This window comes from Rhinolophus sinicus, linkage group LG11, assembly GCF_036562045.2.
Source record: "Rhinolophus sinicus isolate RSC01 linkage group LG11, ASM3656204v1, whole genome shotgun sequence".
NCBI classification, from domain to species: Eukaryota; Metazoa; Chordata; class Mammalia; order Chiroptera; family Rhinolophidae; genus Rhinolophus; species Rhinolophus sinicus.
In genome coordinates this window covers 7,559,564-7,568,041 of record NC_133760.1, presented here as the reverse complement: position 1 = coordinate 7,568,041, position 8,478 = coordinate 7,559,564, and the positions used below count along the sequence as shown (strand labels likewise).

Here is an 8,478-nt window from a genome sequence, read left to right as displayed (position 1 = left end):
TTTTAGGGCTCTTGAGAGGATTTGTGCAAAGGCCCTGAGGCAGGGGAACAGCAAAGAGGCCAGTGTAGATGGAAGAAAGTAAGCAAAGGGAAGAAGGTTAGAGAGGGGGTGGGGGCCCCATGGGCCTGCTGAATGAGGTGGGAGCCATAGGAGGGAAGTGACTTCATACATTTAATGTAAAAAGATTCTGCAGCTGTTCTGGGAACTTCTATCTGGGCAAGGGCAGAGGCAGGAAAGAGGTGATTGGACTGCAATAGTCTACGTAAGAAATGGACCAGGATGGTAGCTGTGGAGGTGGGACTTTCAATACATTTTAAGGGTTAAGCAAACAGGATTTCCTGCTGGCTGGGATGTGGAGTGTGAAAAGTAAAGAAGAGTTAGGAATCCCTTCAACGTTTTTAGCTTGAGTGCCTGGAAGGATGGTGGTTTCTTTGCCACTCAAGGAAATAGGCTTCTTCTTCGTGTCAATACTCCCTCTTCTTTGAGTAAACACCAAATAGCAGATGATGGCAGTGCTGCGAGAGGGCCCTGGAACTGGAGGCTGTGGCGCGTCTGGAGCCGGGGTCGTGGCCAGGTCAAGGCCACGGAGCTCGCGGAGGCAAGCAAGGCCCAGGGTGAGGAGTGGATTCCCATCACCAAGGTGGGCTGCCTGGTAAGAACATGAAGATCAAGTCCCAGAGATCTAGCTCTTCTCCTCGTCCATCAGGAGATCTGAGGCTTCCTTCAAGGACAAGGTTTTGAAGATTATGCTGGTGGAAAAGCAGGCCCACGCTGGCCAAAGGACCTAGTTCAAGGCGTTTGTCGCCATCCGGGACTATGACCAACACGTGGGTTTGGATGGTAAGTGCTCCAAGGAGGTAGCCACTGCCATCCGTGGGGCCAACATCCTGGTCAAGCTCTCCATCACCCCTGTGCGGCGGGGCTACTGGGGGAACAAGATCGGCAAGCCCACACTGTCCCTTGCAAGGTGACGGCCGCTGTGGCTCTGTGCTAACACGCCTGCCTCCTCCCCACCCCCTGCCCCCAGGGGCACTGGCATCATCTCAGCCCCGGTGCCCAAGAAGCTGCTGCTGATCGCTGGTGCCGACGACTGTTACACTTTAGCCAGGGGCTGCACTGCCACCCTGGGCAACTTTGATGCATCTCTGAGACCTACAGCAATCCCACCCCCAACCTCTGGAAACAGACACCGTGCTCACCACGTCTCCCTATCAGGAATTCACTGACCGTCTTGTGAAGACCCACGTCAAAGTTTCTTTGCAGAGGACCCAGGCTCCAGCTGTGACCACCACATAAATTTATACAAGAAAAATAAAGTGAATCAAGCCTGTTAAAAAAAAAAAAAAAGGGAATCGGCTCCTCAAAGCGCTTAGCCTGTAGCCACACACAGGAAGTGCCTGACCTGGGCTGTATCAATTAACAAGGATGTTGCCAGCCCAGTGCTGACAGGATTGCATCACAGGGAAAGAAAGCAGGCCTGAGCTGGCTAACCTTGACAAGACGCAGGCAGGTGTTGCGCATGGAGGCAGCTTTGTCTTTCACCTCACATTCTCCCTCTGGGCTGGGCTGGGCTGGCTCTCCCTTCCCCAGGCCAGGAAGAAATAATCTCACCCATCTCTACCTTGAATTCACTTTCAAGCAGGCAGATGAGGCTCCCACGCCCTCCTGCCAGGTGTGTCTTCACTCAGGTTGCTGGATGTAGTCTGCTTGTGTACGATGTGCATGATTCTTTCCCCACCTTCCATAACTTCTGAAGCTGTTTCCCCTCCCCGTTTTGTTCATTTTCTCAATTGATGGTTTGTCTTTTTCTTATTGATTTGTAGGAGTTCTTTGTATATTGTGGCTAAGAATCACTGTTACATGTGTTGCAAATATCTTCTCACAACCTGTGGCTCCTCTTTTCATTTTATATTGTGGTCTCTTTTGATATCCAGAGGATTTACTTGCAATGCAGTCTTTTCTTTTATGATTAGTACTTTTTGTAAAATAAAATATCCTTCTCTACAAATACCACCATAAAAGGGAATAAGGAAGTTCTTGACATACTCCTTTGAAATCATCTCCAAGTTAAGAAAATTGTGTCATCAATATGCCATCATTAATATGAAAACAGTGGAGGAAGGGGAGATGGTGTGTGTGTTCGTATTGCTTCTCTATGCATAATATACCTCTGGAAATATAACAAGAAATTGGTTATACCAGTTGATTGAGGGATAAAGATTGAGGGGCATGCTTTTTATTTTTTATTTTTTTGCTGTATCCATTTTTGTACCTATTGAACTTTGAAACATAGGAATGAGATACCTTTCAAAATCTGAACTAATTAAGATCATTTTTAATGCAACAATTCTTCTTGACCCCAAAGTCATAAAACTATTTGCCCGTATTTTCTTCTCAACATTTTGTCTTGCACCATTAATGCTTTGATCCCCTTGGGGGTGACTTTTGTGTATGGTGTGAGGTAGAGATCCCACGTCTCACCCCATGTGGGTAACCTGCATCCTTTTCCCGTTATCTCTGTCTCCTACCAAATGTCCACGGATGTGCACGTCTGTTTCCGGATTCTCTGTGCTTTGTTGTTAACTGATGCAAATACCATGGTCTCTTATTCGCCATACTAAATAATAATGACCTTGATTTCTGCCTGAGTTAGCCCTCTCATATTCGTCCTCAAAATTGTCTTGTTTTTCCGTGTAGCGTTATTTTCCCACATGTATTGGTTTACTAGGGCTGCTATAAGAAAGTCCACAGAGTGGTTTAAACAACAGAAACTTACTGTCTCAACTCAGTTCTGGAGGCTAGAAGTCCAAAATCAAGGTATCACCAGGATTGGTTTCTTCTGAGGGCTGCGAGGGAGAATCCGTTCCTTGGTTCACAGATGGCCAACTTCTCCCTGTGTCTCTTCACTTCCTCTTTCTTCTGAGCCATGTGTCTCTGTGGCCAAACTTCCCCTTCTTAAAGCACACCAGTCCTGTTGGTTTAGCCATAACTTTAGTGACCTCATTTTAACTTGATTACCTTGGTAAAGATCCAATCTCCAAATGAAGTCCCATTCTGAAGTCCTGGGGGTTAAGACTCTAACATCTTTTCTATGGAGACACAATTCCACCCAGAACACCATATAAACTTGACAATCAGCTTGTTAAGTTTGGAAAGATCTTTTTTTTTTGGGGGGGTGGCTATTGAGTGGAATTGAAACAGGGCCCGGTTGGCACCCCCATAGTAGAGGCCTCTCCAAGTCCCTGGCCTCACCTTTACTTGACCTACCTATAGCTTAACAATAGATCAACCCCCTGTGGCTTGAACTCAGCATGTCCCCTGTCCCACCCAGTTCCCTGTTTTAGAAAATTACCCTGAAACTTACTATTAATAACCTTAGGCATATTTATCACAATCTCTATGGTCTAGCATTCTTTCCAGTCTAAATCCCATCATTGTTCCTGGGTTCCTGACTCCACCAGAGAATCACGTGGCCAGAGGGAAGGCTCTATGCGGACCCCTGAAACTATCACATAGCCTCTGGAGGAACGCCTAGATTTCCCCTCAGATATCCCCAACCGGTCTGAGAATGTAAAGGCAGCTTTTTGAGGTGTGAACCCACTGTCTTCTCAGACCACCGGTGTTCTGATAATAAACGCTTATTCTATGACCCAAGCTCTGTGTCGGGCTATTGGCTGAGCGGCGCAGGCAGCAGGAGCCCCGGACTCGTTTGGCCTCTGGTTTCAGAACTGCATTAAATATAAATTTCACTCTGCCTCTGAAACTATTTCTTGCTTCTTTTCTTCATTTTGGGAGGGACCCCTCTCAAATATCTGTCCCTTTAATCTGAATGCAAACTTCCTGGCTCCAGCATTCTAGAAATCTGGGTTCTAGTCCCATCTAATCACTGTGTGTCCTTGGGCAAATGGTCTTCCCTCTCTGATCCTGAGTTTTCTTATCTGCAAAAAGGGGATCATACTAAGAATGGTGATGATAACGCCCATAGCTACTTCACAGGATCATTATGAAGATTAAATAGGATTATGCTTTTAAAAACCTTAGAACCTGCTGGGCTTCCTTATTGGTGGCTTTCTCAGGTTCCTCTCTGTCCCTGACGTAAACACTGGACTTCTTCAAAAACCCAGAACTGACTCTGGCCTGTGCTTACTCCACTTGCTCCAGGAGTTGCAAACATGTGGCCAAGGGCTCAATCTGGCAATTGGGCATATTTCTTTGGCCTCTGTGTGTTAAAAAATTTTTTTTATTTTGTTTAAAGAAAACATTAAACCATGAGAAGACTTCACATTCAAAAAATTCTAGGTTGTCAATGTCTCTTGAGAAGTCAGGAGAGGTAGCCCTACCGGGTCTACACTTCCCCATGACAACAACTGGCTGAAGTGGAGCAGAAGAGGCAGGTGGGCTCCACCTCCCAGGCCCCACCACCCACTGTGGTCTCAAGGAGACAGTAGCCTTTTCCCTCCCAGCCAATGGCCTGGCTTCCCATGTCACTGAAAAGATGGAAGCCATCAGAGAAAGAATTGCCATGAGCTCCTATCACCACCCCCACCTGCCCGGATGCCCACCCACCCTGCCTTCCCAGCTGTTACTGGAAATGAGCTGACACTTCCCCATGTGCCCAGAAACACCCCATCCTCCCCACACACTTTCCTGCATTTTCAGTTTCCCCCTTGCTGATTGCACTGTTTCCATCAGCATAAAAATGCTGCGATATTGTCCATTTTAAAAAACAACACCCCCCCATCTCCTTGGTTCCACACTCCACTCCAGCTACTGCCCTGTTTCTCTGTCTTCACGGCAACACTTCCTCCAAGGCACTTATCAGGGCTTGTGTCCCGTTCTTCTCCCCCAGCCTCCCCAGAAGCCACTCTGATCGATTTCACCATCACCACTCCACCAGCCCTGCCTCTGTCCTCACTGACACCCCCCCCACCAAATCTAGTGGCCATTCTTAGCCCTTTTCTTTTCTGACCACTCAGAAGCTTTTTTTTCCTTCTTTTTTAAGTTGAGGTATATTCACATACCACAAAAATCACCTTTTTAAAGTGTGTATTCAGTCATTTTCTTATATATTCACTAGGTTGTACAACTCTGTCCCTATCCAGCTCCCAAAAAGGAAACCTCATATGTGTAAAGCAATGACTCTCCATTCCTCCCCCTTTTAACTCAGCCCCTGGCAACCACTGGTCTACTTTCCGTCTCTATGGATTTCATATACTGTAAATGAAATGACATACTATGTGTGGCCTTTTGTGTCTGGTTTCTTTCACTTAGCACGTTTTCAAGGTTCATTCATGTTGCAGAAGGGATCAGTGCTTCACCCCTTTGTATGGCCGAGTGCTGTTCCATTGTGTGGCTGTGCCTGGTCTTATTTGTCCGTCATCAGTTAACAGGCATCTGGTTGTCTCCCCCTTTTGGCAGTTAGGAATAATGCCGCTACGAACACTGGTGTACAAGTTTTTTGTAAGTTTTCATTTCTTTGGGTTCACGTAGAGATTGTGTACATAAACCTTATTTCTCTGGGTTAAACAAGAAGGAGTGAGATTGCTTGAGTCATAAAACAAGCGTAATGTTTAATTTTGTAAAAACCTGCCAAACTGTTTTCCAGTTCCCACCAGCAAGCAATACAGCAAAACAGGAGTTCGTTATTCAGCGCACTTGTTGCATTAGGTAGTTTTTTTCAAAAACCTTTTTTTATTGGGGAATCTTGGGGAACAGTGTGTTTTTCCAGGAGCCATCAGCTCCATGTCAAGTCATTGTTTTCAATCGAGTTGTGGAGGGTGCAGCTCACTGGCCCATGTGGGACTCGAACCCGCAACCTTGGTGTTATGAGCACTGCGCTCTAACCACTGAGCCAACCGGCCACCCCACATTAGATAGTTTAAACGAACTACCTAGTTAGTTTGAGTGTAGTGATCACAATGTTGATCAATTACAGTGATCAGCATTTAACACGTGAATAGTCTTTCCTCCTGAGCACACTGTCTCTTGATTCAAGGATGCTGCACTAGAGGCTTTTCCCTCTTTCTCATTGGCTGTTCCTTCTCTGTTTCATTTTCTGAGTTCTCTTTTCTCCTGATCTCAGTCTTCAGATCTCTCTCTTTCCTGCTCCTACTCCCTTGGTGATCTCTGCTGACCTCACAGCGGTAAGTACCATCAGTGTTCTGGTGGCTTCTAAATGTCTTACCTCTGACCTGGACCTCTCTGCTGAGCTCCAGACCCAAGTAAACTCTGCCTCCACAGCATCGCCCCTGGGAGGCCCAAGAGCTCAAATTCGACCTATTTCTCCCACCATCTTCTTGCTCTGGAAAAGGAGATTCTAGTCTTCCAGACACTCAGATTGTAAAATCAGGAGTGATCCTTTCTTTCTCGCCCACTCAACATCAAATTGTCAGCAAATGCTACTGATTCCACCCTCAAAACGTGTGCAGCATCTGATCACTTCTGTCTCCATTGCCTCCCCCCCCACCTTGGCCCAAGCCAGCGTCACATCTTACCTGGCTCATTGTAATCACCTCCTCACTGGCCTCCCGGCTCCCACCCTGGAATTCCGGGTGTCATATCTGACAGATCATCATCCCCCCTCAGCTCAAAACGTTCCTGTGCCCCACACATTGTATGATTCCGTATCTATGAAGTGTCTAGAATGGGCAAATCCACCGAGACACAAAGTAGATTAGTGGATTAGTAGATTACCTAGGGCTGGGGGAGGGGATGGAGGGATTGAGGGGTGATATAGCTCAATGTACAGATTTCTTTGGGGGGTGATAAAAATGTTTTAAAATTGATTGTGATGATGGTAACACAACTGTGAATATACTAACAACCACTGAACTGTGCACTTTAAATGGGTGAATGGTACAGTGCGTGTTTCAAAAAAACTGCTACCACCCTCCCCTAAACCCTCCAAACAAAAAACCTTTCCCATGGTTTTTGCTTCACACAGAATATACCCAGTGTCCTTTGCACAGCTGGCCTGGCCCCTATCAGTCTTCCAGCTTCTACCCCCAGCCCCACTATTTTCTGAACACATCGCCTCTTCTCTCCCTTTTGTTCACTCTGTCCCAGCCATGCTGGCCTCCTTGCATGTTCTGCCTCAGGGCCTTTGTACCTGCTGTTCCCTCCGCTTGGAATACTCTTTCCCTAAAATTCCCCAAGGCTCATTGTCTCATCTTCTTCAGTCTCAGCTCAAATGTCACCTCCTCCAGAGGGGCCTTCCTGACCATCCACCTAGAACAGCAGTGCCCTCTGCCAGGCTTCCCTCCTCACCTCGCTCTGCTTTGCCTCCTCACTTCCTGACATACTGGATATGGACTTATTTATGCATTACCCTGTCACCCTCAGGACAAGTTGGGAGACTGAAATGAGGCTCTATAATGGGACACAAGAGCTGACGCGATGTGCCTGGCAGAGTTCTCAGGCCAGCAGCCATCACTCTGCCCTGAGTGAGTTCCCTGAGGGCAGTGATTTGTCCTGCTCATTGCTGTATCTCCTAGCACTAAAACAGTGCCTGGCACATAGTCGGTGCCCAAGAGACATTTGTTGAACACGTGAATAAGTGAAGACTCTCTGCATCCTTCCCTGAGCCTCAGGTCTGCATTTCCAGAGGCCTCCTGGTTGCCTTTTCTGGCTGACCCCCGATGGCTAACACTCACTCTAGTGGGTTGATGGTGGCTCCCCCAAAAGGTATGTCCATGTCCTGGCACCTGTGAACATGACCTTATTTGGAAAAAGGGTCTTTGCAGATATAATTAAGGACCTTAGATGACATAGATCATCCTGGATTATCCTGGTGGCCCCTCAATCCAATGCCAAGTGTTTCTGAGACAGAAGAGGAGAAGATGCAGACACAGGAGAAAGCCATGTGAAGATGGAGGCAGAGACTGAAGTGATGCAGCCATAATCCAAAGAATGTCAGGAGCCCCCAGAAGCTGGAAGAGGCAAGGATGGACCTTCCCCTAGAACTTTCGGAGGGAGCACCGCCCTGCCTACACTTTGATCTCAGACGTCTGGCCTCCTGATCTGTAAGGGAATCCATTTTTTTTAAGCCATCCAGTTTGTGGTCATTTGTTATAGCAGCCCCAGGAAACTAATACAGGGTCCATGTCCTAATAACCTCAGCATATTCCTCAGACCTGTTCTTTGCCCGGAGCCCATCTCAGGGATGATGTCACCTCCCACCCCAACTTCTGGCCACAGATCAGAGCCTCAGCTTGCATGCTTCCGCCGCCCTCGCCCCTCCACAGTAGGCAGTCTGAAAGCCCTGTTGCTTTAAGCCACTAAGTTTGTGGAAATTTGTACAGCAGCAATCAGAAGCGAATACAATTGTTAATGATTGTATCTATAAAGGGATTCACCTCTCCAGGCCTCCGGTCCCCACGTATAAAACAATGATCATCAGAGCCAGGGCTCATTGTCCACCTCTGTAGGCATCTCGTCTCTGACAGGGCCGTGCACACAGCAGGAACTTAATGTCTGTGG

The 8,478-nt window shown here is 47.2% G+C and overlaps 1 pseudogene; it reads left to right on the top strand.

Moving 5' to 3' along the window:
* Positions 1 to 279: 279 nt before the first annotated feature.
* Positions 280 to 1,296, top strand: LOC109458712 (small ribosomal subunit protein uS5; annotated as a pseudogene).
* The last annotated feature ends 7,182 nt before the right edge of the window (positions 1,297 to 8,478 follow it).